Source organism: Rousettus aegyptiacus, unplaced genomic scaffold, assembly GCF_014176215.1.
Source record: "Rousettus aegyptiacus isolate mRouAeg1 unplaced genomic scaffold, mRouAeg1.p scaffold_m13_p_9, whole genome shotgun sequence".
In the NCBI taxonomy this organism is placed as follows: domain Eukaryota; kingdom Metazoa; phylum Chordata; class Mammalia; order Chiroptera; family Pteropodidae; genus Rousettus; species Rousettus aegyptiacus.
Window position 1 is genome coordinate 32,458,271 of NW_023416312.1, and position 24,703 is coordinate 32,482,973.

The following is a 24,703-nucleotide window of genomic DNA, read 5'->3' on the forward strand; positions in this document are numbered from 1 at the left end:
CTTTCCTGCTTAGGAGCAGATTCCTTTGTTTATTCTACTAATTAAAAAAAAACTCCATCTGAGAGTTTTTTACCCCATTATTAGTACTGGGAGCTGTTCTTTGCTATGAGAGGCAGCCAGAGCAGGAAGAACAAGAAGAAAGTTTAGGAGAGACCACGTAGAGAAAAAGGAAGGTCAAAACAAGGTCAGTATCAAGGCTGTGCCCAGTGGGTTGAGGAAAGAATGTGCTACTCAAAGCCTTCTTGGCTTTAGTTTCTTTCCCGGTACCTGATGGACTTGGTGGGACAAAGTTGGGGGGAGAGCAGACAAAACACAGGAAAATCTAGCTAGGGTGGGCAGCAAGTACCATTTGTGAAGCCATCTAACAGCTAATATTTGTATACCATATTTACACTTCACAAAGAACTTTTCATATGCACAATTCCATTTAATCCTTACTACAACCTTATAAACTCCACTTTAGAAAAGAAGAAACTCGGGCTCAGAGAGTTGGAATAAGTCAGACAAGGCTTGAACCCAAATTCTTTATTTCTAAATTTCTGTAAATCATAAATTCTGGGAGTGTGGCCCAGCAATATGAATTTTAAAAAGCCCTCCATATGATTCTGATGTATGCTCAAGTTTGAGACTCATCACTCTAAAGAATGCTGACATACATTTAAAAAAAGATTTTCAACTGTAATTGAAAAAAAGTAGAATTTCAAAAAACAGATTTTCAAGTGGTTTCTTTAAAACACCAGCTGCTGCTTTGACTTATGTGGGGGCTGTAATCCTTCCTTAACTGTCAATGGTTTTGTACATAATAGAGGGCATCTGCTTGAATCTGTGACCCTAGGGCAGGAACATACCACTTCATGGTAAGGAAGGTCCCAGAACCAAGAGGGCCATTTACAGGTCACAGCTTCCCTTGGTGGGGGAAGATATGAGCTGGTAAGCACTGGCCATATATCAACCTCCCTTCTGAAGTTTCTCTTCATAAAGTCTCTCACATCATTCCATAAGGTTCTGCATGAGCTCCTAAGAAATCCCTGCTGTGATATACCTTTTGTTCATCAAGCTTTTCATTATTTTGGTTTTCAGGTTTTTAAAAGTATTTTGAAACAATGGTTTAGGGGAAAATGCTGCAATTGAAAGGGAATTATTTTCCTTTTGGGGAACATGGACTTCCCTATTCCCATCCCCCAACCTACTCCCACCATCCCCCTAACTCATGCCCTACCCAATTTCCTCCCTGAAGGTAACTGTTTTTTTCTCTCTCTCCTCTCTCCTCTCCTTTCCTCTCCTCTTCTCTCCTCTCCCTTCTCCACCCCCCCTCCCTCCCTCCCTCCTTCTCTCTCCTCCCACAGACACACATTTAACCATACACATCTCTTCCCCTTAGAATGGAGAACGAACAAATAAATCATCTATTTCTTTGAAACTTGGACTTGACTTAAATTGGATTTTACATTTTGTCAAGGTGACCTTTATAAAATTAAATAAAACCAATACATGGATATAATTTTAATTTGAAAATGTTAAAGCTGAAAGACATACTCATGGATTGAAATTATAAAGTATTCAAAATTCTAAGAGTGAACAGAATTTGTTACATGTCCCGTTCTATACAGGTACTAGCACTAAATTCAATCATTTATTGATTGACTGACTCATTCACTTGTTAGTTATTGAGAGCTAAGCAAACACTGTACAAGGTGCTGGGGACAAAGCAGACAAGACAGACAAGAATTCAGTCCTCATTTATATATTTATATATGTAAATATATAATGTCAGGTAGTGATAAGTGCTATGAAAACAGAGAGATCAGGGTAAAGGGAAGACTGACTGACAGGGCTGTGTGAGGCCAATGCTATTTCAGAGAATGTGGTCAGGGAAGGCCTGTTAGGAGATGATAGTTGAGCAGTAACCTAAATGAAATCAAGGAAGGAGCCAGGTAAGTATCTGAAAGAAGAGTGTTCTAGGCAGAGGCATCAGCAAGGGCAATGGTCTCGGACAGAATCAGCTTGCCATGAACAACATGAGAGCCAATGTGACTAGAGTGGAATAAGCAAGACAAAGCGGGGTTGGAAATGAGGTTAAGGAAGGCGCCAGAGGCCAGTTGAGTGAGTTATTTTAAGGGCTCTGGACTTATTTGTAAGAGTGATATGAATAAACCCCGTGTCTACTAGGTACCGAGGAGTTTAAAGAGTCTGCACTAAGGCTATCTACTATTGCTACTGTTATTCAACATAACATTGGAGGTCCTAGCAAGTGCAATCAGGCAAGAGAAAGATATAAAAGGCATACAAATAAGAAACGAAGAAGTCAAACTGTCACTATTTGCAGATGACATGATCCTCTATATAGAAAACCATAAAGACTCCACAAGAACACTACTAGAAACAATAAGCAAATACAGTAAAGTCTCTGGATACAAAATCAACTTTCAAAACTCCATAGTGTTCCTATACTCTAATAATGAATGTCAGAAAAAGAATTGGAAAAAATAATTCCTTTCGCAATTACAACAACAATAACAACAAATACCTAGGAACAAATTTAATGAAACATGTGAAGGAACTATATAATAAAAACCATAAGACCCTACTAAAAGAAATTGAAGAAGATACAAAGAAATGGAAAGATATTCTGTGTTCTTGGATTGGAAAAATAGTGCTGGGGGTTTATGGGAGACCTGAGAAAAGCCCCTGAACTAGCCATGGAGAACTAGAGAAGCAGGCTGTGGGATACTGCATTCATGTTAGGGTCCCCAAGGAGTGTGAATGCACAGCATTCAGGCAGGAGTGCTTTGATACTGGAGATATTTCCTGTGGCATGCTGACAGACCATGGAACGTTAGGGTATCCTGACCTGCCTAGTAAAGAATACATAAGGTCTAAAGCTTGCAGCTAGAGAAATCTATATAAATGAGGCCATGTTTAAGGTCTGGTCTTGAAGAAGGGATAGGAATTGATCCAGATGAAAGATAATTCTGTAGAAGGAATAGCATGTGAAAATTATGGAAATGTGAGAAAAAATGGTGTCCCGTGGGTAGAATGTATGAGGAGGGGTGACAGGAGTTAAGACTAGAGATGCAGGCTGGACTAGAATATGAAAGATCTAGGTTGTCATGTTAATGAGTTTGAACTTTTCCCACAGGCACTGGGGAGCCAGTGAAGGACTTTAAGCAAGAAACTGGCAGAACCAAAAATACATTTTGGAAAGATGTATCTGTTAGAATTGGGTAGAGAGAGAAAAAAACAGGTGGACCAATTAGGATATAAATAATCTATAATTTAGAGATAAAGAGGCATAGTTGAGAATCAATAAATCTTTTTTAATTTAATTCTTAGTTTTTATTAATTAATTTACTATTTATAGTGACATTGGTTAACAAAATCCAATAAGTTTCAGCTGTATATTTTAACAATAAGGCATATATATATATTTACACTTTGCATTCACCTCCCATAGTTGATTTCTTTCTGTCACCACATATTTGAACCCCCTTATTATGTCTACCTCCCCTCTTCCCTTACCCACTGGTAGCCACTAGTCAATTGTCAGGGTTCATGAGTCTCTGTTCATTTGTCCTGTTCATTTGTTGCTTTTAGGTTTGTATCCCACATATAAGTGATATCATGTGATTTTCAACTTTTTCTGTCTGACTTATTTCACTTAGCATGATTATCTCGAGGTCCAACCATGTGGTCACAAATGACAGTATTTCATCTCTTCTTATGATTGAGTAATATTCCATTGTATATATGTACCACAGCTTCTTCATCCAATCATCTATCGTAGGACACTTCGGTTGCTTACATGTCCTAGCCACTGTGAATAATGCTGCTGTGAACAGTATGAAAATGTCTTTTTGGATATGAGTTTTCAAGTCTTTGGGGTAAATACCCAGTAGAAGGATTGCTGGATCATATGGTAGATCAATTCTTAGTTTTTTGAGGAACCTCCATACTGTTTTCCATAGTGACTGTACCAATTTGCAGTCCCACCAGTAGTGGGTGAGGGTTCTTTTTTCTCCACATCCTCTCCGACAATTGTCATTACTTGTCCTATTGATTATAGCTATTCTAACAGGTGTGGGATGGTATCTCATTGTGGTTTTGATTTGCGTTTCCCTAATAACTAGCGATGATGAGCATCTTTTCATATATTTGTTGGTCATTTGTATTTCCTCTAGGGAGAAGTGTCTGTTCAGGTCCTCTGCCATTTTTTGATTAGATTGTTTGTTTTTGTTGTTGTTGTTGTTGTTATTGAGTTGTATGAGTTCTTTGTATATTTTAGATATAGGCCCTTATCGGAGGCATTGCTTGCCAATATATTTTCCCATCTGGATGGTTGTCTCTTTACCTTGTTGATGGTTTCTTTTCCTGAGCAGAAGCTTTCTAGTTTGATGTAGTCCCATTCATTTATCTTTGTTTTTACTTCCATTGCCTTTGAGGTGAAATTCATAAAATCCTCTTTAAGTCCAAGGTCCTTGAGTTTAGTTTCTATGTTTTCTTCTATGCATTTTCAGGACTTATATCCAGGTTCTTAATCCATTTTGAGTTAATTTTGGTGTGTGGTGATAGACAACAGTCTAGTTTCATTCTTTTGCAGGCGGCTTTCCAGTTTCCCCAGCACCATTTATGGAAGAGACTTTCCTTTCTCCACCTTATGTTTTTGGATTTTTTTGTTGAAAATTATTTGCTCACATAAATATGAGTTTACTTCTTCTGGACTCTTGATTCTGTTCCATTGGTCCGTATGTCTGTTTTTCTGCCAGTATCATTCTGTTTTGATTATTGTTGCTTTGTAGTATAATTTGAAGTCGGGTAGAGTGATGCCTCCAGCCTCGTTCTTTTTTTCTCAGGACAGCTTTGGCAGTTGGTGGTCATTTGTGCTAACATACAAATCTGATGGGTTTTTGTTCAATTTCTTTAAAAAACACCGATAGGATTTGATGGGGATTGCCTTAAATTTGTATAATGCTTTAGGTAAAAAGGTAATTTTAACTATATTGATTCTTCCAATCCAAGAACATGGAATATCTTACTGTTTCTTTGTATCTTCTTTGATTTCTTTTAATAGGGTCTTATAGTTTTCATTTTATAGGCCCTTCACATGTTTCGTTAGATTTATTCTTAGATGATTTATTCTTTTTGTTGCAATTGCATAGGGAATTATTTTTTCACTTCATTTTCAGCCATTTCATTATTAGAGTATAAGAACACTATGGATTTTCAAACATCCATTTTGTTTCCAGATTTTGTTTACTGCATTTGATCTGTCTATTCATCTGCTAATACCAAACTTTTAATTACTGTACTTTTATAACATGTTTCAGTGGGACTGGTCCCTTTCCCCCTTATTATTCTTTTTTTCAGCCCTTTCCTGACTAATCTTACAGACTTGTATTTCCACATATACTTTAGAATCAGCTTGGGCATGTTAGATTATCATGTGTTTGGGAGACAATTTGGTGGAGAAGTGTTACACGTGGTTGAAAATGATAATCTGGAATCTAGCTATTTGTGATTTTCCAATCTTCACAATCACTTGTGGCTAGAATCTCTCATTTTGACTATCATCTACCTCTTTGCTTAACCATTTCACCTATATATGTTTTATCTCTTTCCACCAGAGTTTAAGGCTAGAGCACATTCCTGTCCTGCTGATTCCTACCATATTGTTTAACATACTGCTATGGACATGCTAAATACTCAAACTCAAAAATATGTATTAAATCAATGAAATTATCTCATGAAAAATTGCTATAGAAAGATACGTTTGGTGAATTAATATATAGAAAAATGGCTACTTTCTTTTTAACTTTCAAATGCCATATTAAAAACAGTACATTTACACTGGCTATGTACCTAGTATCAAGTACTGCTCTAGACTCTTTCTCATGAGGTACCTATTTAATCTTTATAAGATCCTGTTAGGTGAGAGTTATTGCCTTGAAATACCCATAAAGACAAGACTGTAAGATGGTTAAAGACTTGCCCAGTAGTATTTCTACTATTTCCACTGAGTACTTAGAACCTGGAAATAAAACCTCCCAACTTCATTGTTCTCTCCACCATAACAGAGATTCCTTTCTTTCATTTTTAAAATAGGGTTCCATAGTTCTTAGTTGAATTATAAACATTATTTTTCTGTAGTCTTAATATAAGAAAAATTCTAATGAACAAAATAGGTAAATAATTAATATATTAACATCTCTAGTTTAGTGTATAATTATAGTTACTATAAATAATGAGAGAAAGTACCTTTGTGTCCCCAAAGTAAACTTGTGCCATAATGTAAAAGGAGATAAGATACAGTAGGGTGCTATATTAACATTCATAATTATGCATCTTATGTTCCAAAAATGAATTGTGGTTTGACAGCAAGCGAAAATGACAATAGTAAGAATTATGGCAAAAGCACATAAGGTTAATTAACATATAAATGACTCTCAAATATGCACATTTTAGATGTTTTATTTGTGTTTATGATTTATTATTTAGAAACACTATTAACTAATTTACCAGGATATATTTTCTTATTAAAGATGTATGAAAGGAAAACATACACACTTGAAGTGAATTAATTTTTTGACATCTAGTACATGTATCACTTATGGGAGATTTTGTTACCCAAATGCAATAACCTACACATAATGAGGTGTCAACTTCTTCAGTGATACCTGGTCTAAAACACACACACACACACACACACACACACACACACACTTTGGGGACAATTTAAATCTATTAGGAGAAAAAGACTAGATTAAAATTTCATTTTTTAGTATCTCCTAATGCATGCTTAATTAAACATAGCACACCTCAAAAAAAAAAACAAGAAAGAATGCAGAATGCAAATGACAACATTTTCCTGCTGACTGAGATTGACCCAACTTCAGATCGGAAAAGAAGATGCTGTCACGCAATAGATGGCTGTTGGTTGTGTTCATGTAAGAAGACAACAACCATCAGTTCAATTGCAAATAGGTACTTTCTCATGAAGTACCTATTTACCTAGAACTTCAACTGCTACCCCATCCAAGAGCCAATTAACTCAGTTTATTTTTCTCTCAAGACTAGCAAGCAACCATGATAAAGGCAAAGCTAAAGCCTAGGTGACTGAGAAAGACTCAATTATCCTCTCAGACCAATTTACACTTCCTTTTGCTCTGGACTCTACTGTGGTGCAAAGTTACTGCTAAGGATAATACTCACAGGGGGAGGTAAAAGAGAAAGCTTGCATAGCCTAAGAATTTTTAAAGTCATACAAGGATTTCTTGAAGATCTAGCTGAAAATATTGAATTTAAAGCCTCTGAAAATATTACTGAGACAGAAGCAAAATAGGTAAGTAGGTAGGTAGGTACCAACTGAGGTGCTATAGAGAGCAAATTACATATGGAGTCAGATAGACTTAACTGAGATAGCAGACATGTCTGTTACTCCTTTTCTTTGTATCCCAATCTCCTTATTTACAATGTGGGGATATAGTCATCCTTATACTGCATAAGGGAGCTGTAATTATTAAAGGACATCATGCACTTGAGAACTGTTAGCACTGTGTCTGACCCACAGTAAGTGTTAGGATAGAGGCAAAACTAACATTTACAGAGCATCTATTAAATCTAAAAGTAATTATGATCTGGTTGAATTTCTTCACACTTAGGTGGGAAGGCACCTTGTAAAAACCTTTCAGCCTGAATTTAAATCCCTAAGGAGAACTTAGTTTATCCCTTACTGGTCTTAACATTTCAATCTAACTACTGAGTAAATGACTATGATAATCCCAATGACTGGAATACCCCTAAACTCAGCAATGTTGATACAGGGAAAAGAAACGGTTCTAGATTCATACACAGAGATGAATTTGAGTCCCAGCCCTCATACTTTTTTACCTATGTGGATTTAGATAACTGAAATGTTTATTTTGAGGCTTGGTTGACTCATATAATACATATTTTGTAGAACTACAATGAGACCTCAATAGATGTAAAGTGCTATCAGTATTGTATTCTCATGGTCACTTGAGATTTCAGGCCAAGCAAGCTACTCAGGTCATGGGATATAATTCACATGGAACACAGAGCTACTCTCCTTGTATAGCTGTGACAACACAGTGGCTATTTCCAGTTTTTACCCTGGTAAGTAATGGGGAAATAAGAAATTCTTTTGACTATGGCCTGAATATGGGCTTCTAGCAATTCTATCTATTCTGGGGGACTCATCACAATAGTGATCCTGAATCACATATAAGATATCAGCCATACTCCCTATCACTTCATGAGTGCCCTCTTCCACTCATCTTTAAATTTTCCTTTATTTTTCAGAGAAAAAAATGCTAATCTCACATAAAAGTCATGCACCAAAACTAGTTTTTAATTTTTGTTCAAAACATTCCATTCTGTTGCAAGGGCCATTGGTGCTTTAAGAAATCTATTCCTGGAGTGCAAAGATGGACAATCTAGGTAAGTAACTTTCACTGTGTGTAAATTTAAATCAAACAAATTTTATGACTGAGAGAAAGGGAAGGGCAGGTGATGTTCTTTTCTTTCCTCGAGAGAGAAACCTACCTTGTACAACTTCTCAAAGACCGTTCAAAGGTATATATTAACTTTATACCTTAAAAAGTTGAAGGATATTCTGCACCCTCATCATAGAAAAAAAAAGACGACGAAGGAAGAATGTACCTTTATATTAGGAGCCAGAGACATAATCATTTTTAGCTGAAATAGGATGCCAGAATGGCCAACCAATGCTTTTCCTATGATTAGCTGGAAAGCAATCAATGCACTCTTGCTAGGTTAGAGCTTTCACTCAAAATAGAAACTGGCCTGAAGTCCAGAAAGCTGGCAGTTCAGAGACAAATCCTCGGAAGAGATCTTGACACTTGAATTAAGATCCAGGTTTGGCATACTCATTAGTATCCAAGTTTAAGACTGGGGCTTGAAGAAGCTGTTAAGTAATAAGGACTGGTAAGACATAATGAACATCTTTAAGATTTATGTTTCTTTTATAGCTAAAAGAAATACCTTTGGTGCCTAAGGTTTGTTTAGTTTAACTATTTCAATAAAGACATTGGATTTTTAAAAAGAATTTATTTTCTTTTAGTAGTTTTAGGTTCACAGCAAAATTAAGAGGAAGGTACAGAGATTTACCATCTGCTCCACATGTATAACTTCCCCCATTATCAATATCAAATATTGTATATTTGTTATAATTGATGAACTTACATTGACACATCATAATCACCCAAAGCCCATAGTTTACATCAGGGTTTTCTCTTGGTGCTGTATATTTTATGGGTTTGGACAAATGTATAATTACAGGTATCCACTATTAAAGTATCATAAATAATACTTTCACTACCATAAAAATCCTCTGTGCTCTGCTTATTCATTCCATTCTCCCACTCTCCAATCCCTGGCAACTACTCATCATTTTACCATGTCCATAGTTTTGCCTTTTCTAGTTTGTCATATAGTTTGAATTATACAATATGTAGCCTTTTCAGATCAGCTTATTTCACTTGGTAATATGCATTTAAAGTTTTTCTATGTCTTTTCATGGCTGGATAGCTCATTTTTATTTATTGGTGAATAATAATCCATTATCTGGATGTACCACAGTTTATTTATCCATTCACCCACTTAAGGACATCTTGGTTGCTTCCAAGTTTTGAAAATTATGAATAAAGTTACCATAAACATTGTGTGCATGTCTTCATGTTGACGTAAGTATTCAGCTCCTTTGGGTAAATGCCAAGGAGCTTAATTGCTGGGTCATGTGGTAAGAGTATATTTAGTTTTGTAAGAAACTCCCAAGCTGTCTTGCAAAGCGGCTATACCATTTTCATTCCCCAGAATCAGTGAATGAGAGTTCTTGTTGCTCCACATCCTTGCCGACATTTGGTATTGTCAATGTTCCAGATATTGGTTATTCCAATGGGTGTGTAGTTATATTTCATTGTTGTTTTAATTTGCATTTCCCTGATGATGTGACATAGAGCATCTTTTCACATGCTTATTTTCCATCTGTATATATTCTTTGGTGAGTTGTCTGTTCAGGTTTTTGGACCTTTTTTATTGTGTTATTTTAAAGGTTGTATTTTCAGAGTTCTTTGTATATTTTGGATAAATGTCCTTTATCAGATATATCTTTTTCAAGTATTTTCTCCCAGTCTGTAGCTTGTCTTCTTATTCCCTTGATGTTACCTTCCACAAAGCATATATTTTTAATTTTAATAGATTCTAGTTTATCAATTACTTCTTTCATGGACCATGCCTTTGGTGTTGTATCTAAAAAGTCACTGTCCTACTCAAGGTCTTCTAAGATTTCACTTATATTATCTTCCCAAAGTTTTAGTTTTATATTTTATATGATCCATTTTGAGTTATTTTTTGTGAAGGGTGTAAGGTCTGTGTCTACATTTTTTTGCAGGACATTTGATTTTTAATAAAATTTATTCAATTTAGACATTTATTTAATTTTGAATTTATTAAAGATATGGGAAGATAGGGCTTATAACTCTCAGGTTGAAAGCTCAAAATTATTGAGGCTTCCACTTTTTCTTCTGATATCACTTATTAGGAGAAAATGTTTGCAAATCACATATCTAATAAAGTAATAGTATCTAGAATATATAAAAACATTTTAAAACTCAAGAGTATAAAACAAACAATCCAATTAGAAGAGTCTTAATATAATAAAGAAGACTTCCATTACATTAAGAAGGCAGAATGACTAAGGACTCTGGGTTTGAAGGAACAACATGGTGATAAGTTCTCTGTGTTTTATTTTACTTTATATAGCCCAGGTTTGGAGATGAGAAGCAATAACCTGGAAATGCGAATAGGCACAGACAAAATAATTCCCAACAAAAGCCTGCTCTCTCCATCTAGAGAACCAGGAAAGGGGTTGCTTAGCAAGACAGAAAACTTTCAGACAATCATTGATCTATTCTAGCCAAACACTCCAGAAAAAAATGTAGCCCCATCACCACTCATGTCAATGAAGGTGAAGTGAGGAGACTAGACTTCCACCCTGGCTAGGCTATAACATTGCAATGGCCAACGTGGTGGCAGAAAAAGTATTTCTGCCATGGCTGTGTAGTAGCAAGTCCTTCTCTACCCACAATGTCAATGGAGACCATGTGGGGAGCATGGATATACACTCCTACATGGCAGTAACAAGGAGCCACTCTCTACTGAGGTGGTGTCAGAAGAGGCCTAATGGAGACTAAGACCTTTCACCACAGCCCAGCAGTAACGAGGCCTCTCTCTTCTCTGTGGTTTCAGAAGAGGCCGCATAAGGAGCAGCAAGGAGGCACCCTAACCCTCCAAGCAAGGGAGGTATTACTGAAGGCTCAGAAATAAGGAGCTTCCTTCCCAAGGTAAAAAAAAATGCCAAGTAAGGAACCTGAACTTCTACCTCCATGTGGTAATAATGAGGCAGAAAACAAGGAAAGCCACCTAAAACAGAAAGTTTAAATATGATCCAAAGTCTCATAACATAATACTCAAAATGTGTAGATTCAATTGAAAATCACTCATTATACTAAGAACCAGTAAGATCTCTGAATGATTAAAGGTAATCGATAGATACCAACATCAAGATAATGGAAATGTTAGGTTCATAAAACAAAGGAGGCATCATAAAAATTCTTCAGTGAGCAATTACAGACATGCATGAAACAAATAAAAAAATAGAAATTCTCATCAATGAAATAGAAAATCTTGGTGAAGAAAAAAAAGCTATAAAGAAAAAGAGAATAGTTTCAACAGAAGAATGGAGGAAACAAAGGACTCGGTGAACTTAAAAACAGAACAATAAAAATGACTCAATATGAACAGAAGAAAATAGACTGAAAAAATATAAACAGCCTCAGGGATCTAGGGAACTATAATGAATGATGTAACATTAATGGCATCAGAGTCCCAGGAAAAGAGAAGAAAGAGAGTAAGGCGAAAAAAAAATACTCAAATAATGCCTGAAAACTACCCAAATTTAGAAAAAGACATGAACCTACAATCAAGAAGCTAAGCAAAGCCTAATATGATTAACTCAAATAAATTCGTACCAAGACACATTTTAGTCAAATGTCTGAAAGCTAAAGACAAAGAAAAAATATTGAAAGCAGAGAGAGAGAGAGAAGCGATACCTTACCTGTATAGAAAAAAACACTTTGAAAGATATAGTTTCTAATCATAAATAGATGCAGCCAGAAGAAAGTGACACAATATATTTTAACTGCTGGAAGAAAAGAACTGTCAAGCCAGAATCCTATCTCCAGAGAAAATATCATTCAAGAATGAAGGGGAAGTCAAGAAAGTCTCAGATGAAGGAAAACCAAGAAAATTCATCGCTAGCAGACCTATTCTAAAAGACTGGCTACAGGAAGTTCTCTAAACAGAAAGGAAGTGACAAAAGAAGGAATCCGAGAATATCAGGAAGGAAGAAAAAACACTGAAAAAAATACATATGTAAAAACAGTAGACTTCCTCCTTCTGTTGAGTTTCATAAATTATGTTCGATAGTGAAAAAAAATTATAAAAATGACTGATGTGGTTCTAAATGTACGCAGAGTAAATTTTGAAAACAATTTTACTATAAATGAGGAAGGATAAAGGGATGTAAATATTTTGTACTTTACTCAAACAGGTAAAATGATGAAACCAATAGACTGAGATAAAATATGTATACATAATGTAATACCTATAGCAAACACTAGAAATCTAAAAAAAGAGATATACACAAAACTAGAGATAAATAAAAATGGAAGTAATACTTGGTATATTCTTTAGTAAATATTTAAGTATCCCAAAGTAAGGTAGGAAAAAAAAACAAATGAAAAACAAAGAGTATGAAGAGAAACAAATGAAAATGCTAGACTTAAGTCTTAACATATCAATAATTAAATTAAATGTCTAAATACACTAATTAAAATACAGAGATTGGAGTGACGTCAGAAACATGGTAGAGTGCGATCTCCCCATAACTCTCTCCTTGAAACAACAATAAGCTGATCATCTAAAACTCAACAAAAACACAACCTGCACACAAACACATCCGAGCAAGGGATCTGCGTATAAGAGCTATCACAGGTAACAACCACGGGAATCAGGTGGTAGATTGGGAGAAACAAAGAAGCTGCCTCTCACAGCCTGAGCTCCCTGCAGGAGGAGGGGAAGAAGAGAAGGTGTGGCAGGTTCCCTGAACAGCCCTGCCTGGAAGAACTGTGAGCTCCAAACAGAGGCAATGCTCAGGGACCAGGGCAGAAAGCAGAGAAGTGGGGATAGCAGAGAAGCAACAGTTGATTATTATCAGTCACGGTTGAAAAATAGAAGGCTGAGCCGCAGCCCCCACATCCCAATCCAGAGGAAACCTCCCCCCCCATATCCTCTGAAACCTAACACCACAGAGCCCCAGGGGAATCTGACCAGACCCTACCAAAATAGTCGCTAACACTGACAGGGATTGAGACTGAGAGTAGTGAGCATGGTCGAATGTTTATAAGGAAAAAAAAAGCATTGTTAAGGCTTTATACAAAGCAGGGATACAAGAGGCTTAGATGCCACCTGCTGGAAATCAAAAGAAAAATGACATCTTAGCAATAGGCTAAACAGAGACCTTTATATAATAAATCTTCTTTCTGGGAAAAAAAAGGCAGAATAAACTTCCATTAATGCTCAGGCCGAGTAATAGTCCGTTAAACACCGTGAACAACCAAGGTGACAAGGCAGCTCAGAAAGAAAGACAAAAATCTCCAGAAAATAAGCTTACAGACATAGAAATATGCGACTTAAATGACAGAGAATTCAGGATGGTACTTCTGAAAAAAACTCAATGAGATCCAAAATGATTCATATCAATTTCTGAAATTGAAAAAATGAGATGAGCAGAATGAGTTATTTAGCAAGGAGATTAAAATCCTCAAAAGGAACCAAATACAACATCTAGAAATAACGAAGACAAGGCAAGAGATGAAAAATGAAATAGCAAGCTTGGAAATTAGAGTCGACCAAATGGAGAAAAGAATCAGTGATATTGAAGACAGAAATCTAGAAATAAATTAGAAGAATAGAGAAACTGAAGAGTGAAAACTAATGAAAGAAAAATAAAAAAAATTCCTGTACAATCAGGAGAGGAAACATAAGAATAATGGGCATTCTCAAAGGGGAGGAAAAGGAGAAGGGATTAGAAAGCATTTTCAGACAAACAGTTGACAAAAATTTCCCAAATCTAAGGAATGAGCTGGAGCTTGGAATTCAAGAAGTAAACAGAACACCCAATTATCTCAACCCAAAAAGGCTTTCACCAAGATATATTTTATTAAAATTAACGAAAATCAATGACAAAGAAATAATTCTCAGGGTAGCCAGGGGAAAAAAGACCATAACCTATAAAGGCAAACCCATTATGTTATCGTAGGACTTCTCAGCACATACTTTTCAAGCCAGGAAGAAGTGGAATCGGATATTCAAACTATTAAATGAAAGGAACTTAAATAAATAAATAAATAAATAAATAAATAAATAAATAAATAAATAAAGTGAAAAGAAGTACCATCAAAGAATAATGTATCCAGCAAAGATCTCTTTTAGATATGAAGGAAAAATAAAGACCTTTGCAGACATAAAAAATATTATTGAGATAATACTGCACCAAGATGCCTGCATTACAATAAATACTGTTAGGAGTCAGGTCACCTAAAACAAAATGACAAAAATATTATATAACTGTGAATATGGATATCTGCCAGGCAGATAAAAACAGAGGATTACAACCCTTACTAAGAACAGGGCATTAACAGCTTAAACAATAAGAAGAAATTTGCCACTGCAAGATAGTAATTAATGTTCAGCATACATAGAGACAAATTGAGAAAATAATAACGGAAAAGAGGAAGATACAAATATCCAAATTCACAAAGGGGAATGGAGATAAGGCACGTGCAGAAGAAAATGAACTGCTATACATATATATAAATTTATCTACACATACACACACACACACACACACACACACACACTTTCCTCTACATATTTGTAATAGTAACCATAGGCCAAAGATTCAGAACTAAAGTATATATCGTAAACTACAAAGACCAGAGGGAAAATCTACAACCCCCCCAAAAAAACACACAAAAAACAAAAACAGTGACAACAACAAAAAGAAACAGAAGGACAAGGAAGCAATGGAAATACTGAGCTAACAGAAAGCAAAAGATAAAATAGCTTCAGGAAAACCTCATATTTCAATAATCACCCCAAATATAAATGCACTGAACTTACCAATGTAAAGTCAGAGTTGCAGATTGAATCAAAAAAGAAAACGTAAGCATATGGTGCCTCCAGGAGACACATCTCAGTTCCAAAGGCAAATATAAACTCAAAGTGAAGGGATAAAAAATAATATTTCAAGCAAACGACATTCAGAGAAAAGAGGTAGTTACAGTATGAATGTCAGACTAAATAGACTTCAAAACAAAAAAGGTATAGAAAGATACTGAGGGACACTTCATCATGATAAAGGGAATCATACAACAACAAGACATACAACTTATTAATATCTATGCTCCCAATCAGGAAGCTCTGAGATATATAAAAAAAAATAATAACAAGACTAAAGGGAGAAACAGACCAAAACACTGTCATAATAAGGGACCTAATATCTTACTCGGATACAGACAGATCATGCAAACAGAAAATTAATAAGAAAATCACATCCTAAAATGACACATTGGCCAACTGGACATAATTGACAGAGCCATCCATCCCAAAACAGCTGCTTATACATTCTTCTCCACTGCACATGGAACATTCTCAAGAATCGACCACATATTGGGACACAGCGATAGCCTCAACAAATATAAGAGGGTTGAAATCATACCAACCATATCCTCTGATCATAATTCTCTGAAATTAGAGATCAACTGCAAAAAGAAAGCAAGAAGAACCACAAATAGAAGGAAATTAAACGACATGCTACTGAAAAATGACTTGGTCACAGAAGAAATAAAAAGAGAGATCGAGAGATACATAGAAACAAATGATAACGATAGGACAACATATCAAAATTTGGGGACATGGCAAAAGCGGTCAAAAGAGGAAACTTCATATCATTACAAGACTACCTCCAAAAAACAAGAACGAGCCCAAATAAACAACCCAATCTTTCAACTTAAAAAATAGAAAAAGAAGAACAAATGAAGCCTAAAGTCAGCAGAAAGAAAGAAATCATCAAAATTAGAGCTGAAATAAATGAAATTGAAAACAAAACAAAACAAAAACAATAGAGAAAATAAATGCATCGAAGAGCTGGATCTTTGAGAATGTTAATAAAACTGACAAATTCCTGGCTAGACTCACTAAAGAACAAAGAGAAAGGATGCAAATAAACAAAATCAAGGATGAGAAAGGGGAAATTATGACTGATATTGCAGAAATACAAAGAATCATACAAGAATACTATGAAAAATAAACAACACCAAATTTAATAACCTAGAAAAAATGGACAAGTTCTTAGAAATACATAACCTTCCTAGACTGGATCAAGAACTGGAAAATCTAAATAGACCAATCAGCAGTATGGAAATTGAAACAATTATCAAAAACCTACTGACAAGTAAAAGTACAGAACCAGATGGGGTTGCCAGTGAATTCTACCAAACGTTCAAAGAAGATGTAATACCTATTCTCCTCAAACTCTACCAAAAAAATAGAAGAGGAGGCAATACTTACCAACTCACTCGATGAGGCCAATGTTTCCCTAAAACAAAAACCTAATAAAGATAATATACAAAAAGAAAACTACAGACCAATATCTCTTATGAACACAGATGCAAAAATCCTAAATAAGATACTAGCGAACCCAATATAACAAGATAGTAAAAAGATTATACACCACGATCATGTGGGCTTTATTCCAAGGGCACAGGGATGGTTCAACATATGCAAATTGATTAATGGGATACACCACGTGAACAAATTAAAAAATAAGAATCATACGATCATATCAATAGATGGAGAAAAAGCCTTCGATAAGATATGACACCCATTTATGATCAAAACATTCAACAAAATATGTATAGAAGGGAAGTATCTTAACATAACACAGGCCATATATGAGAAGTCCTCAGCCAAGATTATGCTTAATGGTGAAAAACTAAAATCCTTCTAAGATCAGGAATAAGGCAAGGCTGTCCTCTATTGCCACTATTATTCAATATAACATTGGAGGTCCTAGTGAGTGCAATCAGGCAAGAGAAAAATATAAGAGGCATCCAAATAGGAAATGAAGAAGTCAAACTGTCACCATTTGCGGAGACATGATTCTCTATACAAAATCCCTAAAGACTGCACAAGAACACTGCTAGAAACAATAAGCAAATACAGTAAACAAAATCTGCATACGAAATGGGTGTTCAAAAATCCATAGCGTTCCTATACTCTAATAATGAAATGGCCGAAAATGGAGTGAAAAAAATAATTCCCTATGCAAATGAAAAAAGAATAAATCAACTAAGAATAAATCTAACAAAAGACCTATAAAATGAAAACTATAAGACCCTATTAAAAGAAATCAAAGGAGATGCAAAGAAATGGAAAAATATTCCGTGTTCTTGGATTGGAAGAATCAACACAGTTAAAATGACCATATTACTTAAAGCGTTATACAGATTTAATGCAATCCCCATCAAAATCTCATTAACATTTTTTAAAGAAATAAAATGAAAAATCATCAGATTTGTATGGAAGCGCAAAAGACACTGAATTGCCAAAGCTATTCTGAGAAAAAAGTACAAAGGTGGAGGCATCACTCTGCGCAACTTCAAATTATACTACAAAGCAACAATCATCAAAACGGCATGGTATTGGCAGAAAAACAGACACACAGATCAGTGGAACAGAATCGAGAGTCGAAAAGAAGTAAACTCATATTTATGTGGGCAAATAATTTTTGACAAAAAAGCCAAAAATATACACCGGAGAAAGGAAAGTCTCTTCCATAAATGGTGCTGGGGAAACTGGAAAGCCGCCTGCAAAAGAATGAAACTAGACTGTTGTCTATCACCACACACCAAAATTAACTCAAAATGGATTAAGGACCTGAATATAAGACATGAAAAAATAAAATGTATAGAAGAAAACATAGGAACTAAACTCAAGGACCTTGGACTTAAAGAGGGTTTTATGAATTTGACCTCAAAGGCAATGGAAGTAAAAGCAAAGATAAATGAATGGGACTACATCAAACTAGAAAGCTTCTGCTCAGGAAAAGAAACCATCAACAAGGTAAAGAGACAACCATCCAGATGGGAAAATATATATTGGCAAGCAATGCCTCCGATAAGGGCCTATATCCAAAATATACAAAGAACTCATACAACTCAATAACAACAACAATAGCAAAAACAAACAATCTAATCAAAAAATGGCAGAGGACCTGAACAGACACTTCTCCCTAGAGGAAATACAAATGGCCAACAAATATATGAAAAGATGCTCATCATCGCTAGTTATTAGGGAAATGCAAATCAAAACCACAATGAGATACCATCTCACACCTGTTAGAATAGCTATAATCAATAGGACAAGTAATGACAATTGTCGGAGAGGATGTGGAGAAAAAAGAACCCTCACCCACCGCTGGTGGGACTGCAAATTGGTACAGTCACTATGGAAAACAGTATGGAGGTTCCTCAAAAAACTAAGAATTGATCTACCATATGATCCAGCAATCCTTCTACTGGGTATTTACCCCAAAGACCTGAAAACTCATATCCAAAAAGATAATTGCACACTGATGTTCATAGTAGCATTATTCACAGTGGCCAGGTTATGGAAGCAACTGAAGTGTCCTATGATAGATGATTTGATGAGGAAGCCGTGGTACAGATATACGATGGAATATTACTTGGCTGCAAGAAGAGATGAAATACTGTCATTTGTGACCACAAGGTTGGACCTGGAGATAATCATGCTAAGCAAAATAAGTCAGACAGAATAAGTTCAAAACCACATGATATTACTTATATGTGGGATATAAACCTAAAAGCAACAAATGAACAGGACAAACGAACAGACTCATGGACATGGACAATAGACTATGGTTACCAGAGTTTAACAGTAGAGCAATTGGGGTTAAGTAGATGGGGTATAAGTGGTGAAATATGTGGTGACAGAAAGAAATCTAACTATAGGAGGTGAACACATAATGCAATATGTATATATGTCTTACAGTTGAATTGTACACCCGAAACTTACTGGATTTTGTTAATGAATATCACCATATAAAAATAAATAAATAAAATTTTAAATAAATAAATAAATCTTACAGAAGCAGCACTTCAATATGTCGATTTACTACACTATATCAATAGTACCTTTCTACAGTAGAAACGGTGATATTATTGCTCTTTTGAAAGAAGTTATTCTTGGTGCTAGGAAAAATTCCTAATTTTTCATTTGGTTTATAATGTCTTATAAAATCTGGTTTCTGTTAAAAAAAAATGACAGATATTGGCAGAGTGGATAAAAACGCATGACCCAAGTATATACTGCGAAGTGAAACTGACTTCAAACAAAGCAGTATAGGCAGGTTGAAAGTAAAAGGATAAGAAAATATATCATGTAAAATATATCATGAAAATATATCATGAAAATATATCATGTAAGGATAAGAAAATATATCATATAAAAGGATAAGAAAATATATCAAAAAAAATCAAAACAAAGAAGGAATGGCTATGTTAATAGCAGATAAATCAGGTTTCAGAGCAAAGGTAATTACTGGAGAAGGAGTGGGTCATTGCAAAGTGACAAAAGGGCAATCCACTAAGATGGCATAACAATCCTAAATGTGTATGCATCAAACAACAGAACTACAAAATATGTGAGCAAAACTGATAGAAATAGAAAGAAAAATAGGCAAATCTACAATTGCATTTGGTGGTGTTGACTATCCTCTCTCAAATATTAACAGAACAACTAGACAAATAATAAGCTAGGCTTTAAAAGAATTCAACACTTCCGTCACCAACCACATCTCATTTACATTTATAGAATACCTAACCCAACAACAGTAGAATGCACATTATTTTTAAGTACTTGTGGAACATATAACAAGATAGACTATACCCTGGGCGTTAAAAAAATCTGAACAGATTTAAAGGAATTGAAGTCCTATCCAGTATATTCTCTGATATAATGAAGTAAAACTAGAAATGAATAATAGAAACGAATGGAAATTGAACAACATATTTCAACGTAACCTATGAATTGGAGAAACTCTTCAGAGACATCACAAATTACATTAACTAAATGAAAATGAAAATACAACATATCAAAATTTGTGAGACACTACTAAAGCAGTGTTAAGAGGAAAATTTATAGCACTGCATGCTTATTTGAAAAGATTAAAAGGCGTAAACCTACATTCTGTGTCAGAAAAAAAAAATAGAAAAGAGTAAAATAACCCAAAGCAAGCAGAAAATAGCAAACGGTAAAATCAAAGAAATCGAAACCTAAAATTAGAGAAAATCAATGGAAGGAAAAGCTGATTCTTTGAAAAGGCTAATAAAATTGAAAAATTTCTAGCAATACTGACAAAGAAAAAAAGAGAAGATACAAATTACCAATATCAGGAATGAAATAAGAGCTATTATAGACTTTGCAGATATCAAAAAGATAACTTTGTACACATGAATATAACAGATGAAATGGAGCAATTTCTTAAAAACTACAAACTGCCACAGCTTACCAAATATGAAATAGATCATTTGAATAATCCTATAATTATTAAGAAAATTTAATTCATAAATTAAAAATCCTCACAAAAGAAATCCTAAGGCCCAGATGTCACAAGAGAATCCTACCAAATGCTTAAAGAAGAATTAGCACCAGATCTACACAATATCTTCCAGAAAATCAGAGGAAGAAACCCTTCTCAATTCATTTTATAAAGCTAGAATTGTCCTGATGTAAAAACCAGAAAAAAGCAGTATGAAAATATAAACTATAAAACTCATGAATAATGACATAATTAATTGAAAAAAATCCTTAACAAAATATCAGAATATAGAATTGCCAATATATAAAAAGAATTATAAAATATGGCCAAGTAGGCTTTATTTCTATGATGTAAAGCTGGTTCGACTTTCAAAAATTTGTCAATGACCTTCTAACAAACAAAAGTCCAGAACCAGAGAGTTTCATGGGTTAATTTTACCAAACATTCAAAGAAGATTTAATATCTATCCTTCTCAAACACTTCCCAAAAAAATTAAAGAGGAAAGAATACTTCCAAATTCATTTTAAAGGGAAGCATTACCCTGATACAAAAACCAGACATGGACATCACAAAAAAAAAAGAAAGAAAGAAAATTACGGGCCAATATCCTTAATGAATGTTGATGCACACTGCAATACAATATTAGCAAACAGAATTCAACAATACATTAAAAGGATCATACACCAAAATTAAGTGGGATTTATTCTAGAGATGCAAGGATGGCTCAACATCTTCAAATCAATCAACAATATACACATCAACAAAACCAAGAACAAAAATCATATGATAATCTCAATAAATGCAGAAAAAGCATTTGACAAAATTCATCATCCATTTATGATTTTACAAATCCTCAATAAGTATAGCGAGAACATAGCTCAACATAATAATGGCTATATATGATAAACTCACAGGTAACATCATACTCAATAGTGAAAAGTTAAAAGCTTTTCTTCTTAGATCAGGAACAAGATAATGGAAGCCCACTCTTGCCACTTTTATTCAACATAGTATCAGAAGTTCTAACCAGAGCAATTAGGCAAGAAAAAAGCAATAAAAACCATCCAAATTGGAAAGGAGAAAGTAAAACTCTCATTATTCACAGATAACATGATATTTATATATATAGAAAACCTTAAATATTCCACCCAAAAAATGTTAGATCTAATAAATGAATTCAGCAAACTTGCATGATACAAAATCAACATACAGAAACCTGTGATGTTTTCATACATTAATAATGAACTATCAGAAAGAGAAATTAAGAAAACAATCCCATTTATAATTATATCAAAAAAAGAATATAATACATAGAAATTAATTTAACCAAGGACATGAAAGACCTGTACATTGAAAACTAAGACACTAATAGAAGAAACTAAAGAAGACACAAATAAACAGGAAGATATTCTGTGCTCATGGATTGGAAAAAAGAATATTGTTAAAACGTCCATACTACCCAAAGCAATCTATAGATTCAATGCAATCTCTATCAAAATCCTAATGGCATTTTTTTTCACAGAACTAGAAAAAAAATAATTCTAAAATTTGTATAGAAGCGCAAAAGGTCTCCAATAGCCAAAGCAATCTTGAAAAAGAAGAATAAAGCTGGAGGCATCATGCTCCCTTATTTAAAACTATACTACAAAGCTACAGTAATCAAAATAGTTGGTCTTGGCATAAAAAGGACACACAGGTCAATCGAATAGAATAGAGAGCCCAGGAATAAACCCACATGTATATGAAAAATTAATTTATGATAAAGATATCAAGAACATACAGTGGAGAAAGGGACTTCTCTTCAATAAATGGTGTTCAGAAAACTGGACAGGCACATGCAAAATAATTAAACTAGACCACTATCTTATAGCATACACAAAATTTAACTCAAAATGAATTAAAGACTTGATTGTAAGACCCAAAACCATGAAATTATTAGAGAGAAACATAGGCAATAAGTTCCTTGACATCAGTCTTAGCAATGTTTTTGTGGATCTGACTCCAAAAGAAAGGAAAACAAAAACAAAAATAAACAAATAAGACTAAATCAAACTAAAAAGCTCTACAAAATGAAGGAAACCATCATCAAAACAAAAAAGCAATCTACTGAATGGAAGAAGATATTTTCAAATCATATAGCCAACAAAAGGTTAATATCCAAATTATGTAAAGAACTCATAGAACTCAACAACAACAGTAACAACAACAACAAACAACAACAACAACAAAATCTGATTAATAAATGGCAGAGGATCTGAATAGACATTTTTTCAAAGAAGATATAGCAGATGGCCAACTGGCACGTGATAAGATGTGCAACATCACTAATTAGGGAAATCCAAATCCAAATCACAATGAAATATCACCTCACACCCGTTAGAATGGCTATTATCAAAAAAGACAAGAAACAACAAATGTTGAAGAGGATGTGGAGAAAAGTGAACTCTCTTACACCGTTAATGGGACTGTAACTGGTACAGCCACTATGGAAATGGTACAGACATTCTTCATAAAATTAAGAATAGAACTGTCATATGATCCAGCTATTCAATTTCTGGGTGTTTATTCAAAGAATACAAAAACACTAATTCGAAAAGATACATGCACCTCTATGTTTATTGCAGCATTATGTTCAACAGCCAAGATATGAAAACAACCTCAGTGTCCATCAATGGATGAATGGATAAAGAAAATATGGTAGATAAATATAATTAAAAAGAATGTAATCCCATAAAAATGAATGTAATCTTGCCATATGCAAGAACATGGATGGACCTAGAGGGTGTTATGCTAAGTGAAATAACTCAGATGGAGAAAGACAAATGCCATATGATTTCATTCTATGTGGAATCTAAACAATAATAACAACAACAACAACAGAAAAGAAAACAAAAACAAACTCATAAGTACAGAAAACAGGTTGGTAGTTACCTAAGAGGATGAGGGTTGGCAGGGACAAAATGGGTGAAGGGGGTCAGTTGTATAGTGAAAGATGGTAACTAGAATTTTGGAGGTGATCACTTTGTAGAGAATACAGATGTTGTATTACAACACTGTATACCTAAAACTTACATAATGTTATATATCAGTTTTGCCTCAATAAAAAATAAGTCAATGTGATATATTGACAGGCTAAAGAAGAAAACTCATATAATCATATATTAATCCAGAAAAAATGTTTGACAAAATCCAACATCTATTCATGATAAAAACTCTTGGCAAATAAAGCAGAACTCTAACAACCTGGATGTCTACAAAAATCCTACTACTGGAGGAGGATTCAAGATGACATAGAAGGTAGTGGCTGTGCATGCCTCCTCTAGTGACCACAGCAAAATTATAACAAAACTACAGAGGAACTGACTCGGGGGAAAATGGCATAGATAATAGAGAACTTGTTTATCCATCTTACAACTAAATCAAAGTTGTAACAGAAAAATGGAGCAAACAGCAAGCAAAGTTACCTTGGATCTAGATGAACAGAAGCACTACAACTAGGGAGAGAAATGAGAAATCACCCTGCAACAGTAGAAGGTAGGAGGGGGTGAAGAGTTAGGCTGCCTGTTCCCAAGCTGCTGAATGAGCAGGCAGCTGCAGATGCCCCTTAAAGAGGCCCTCTCCACAAGTGGACTTTCACGGTGACAGACCCGCTCTCTCTGAGCACCAGTGCCAGGTCAGCTGCTTAGGGGTCACCAGGGACTTTCAGGGGGACACTGAGTTGTCAGAGCAAGGGCCTGAGGTGAGGCTCTCTCCCAAGCAGAAGGGCCGATGGTATCCATTGTTCCTCTGTTGAGCTCTCCCTCCCCCATTCCCAGTGTGTGGACTCAGTGTCACCATAACTGAGACATTGTCAAACTGGATAACAGCTCTGCCCAGAGGATTCCCTGAAACTTCACCTCTCCCAACTCACAGCCACACCCAAGT

The 24,703-nt window shown here is 34.9% G+C and overlaps 1 protein-coding gene across 3 annotated transcripts in view; it reads right to left on the reverse strand.

The window, feature by feature from the left end:
* The window catches only part of SHROOM4 (shroom family member 4), a 218,319-nt gene that overhangs the window by 55,102 nt on the left and 138,514 nt on the right, over window positions 1-24,703 (reverse strand). The window lies entirely within an intron of this gene.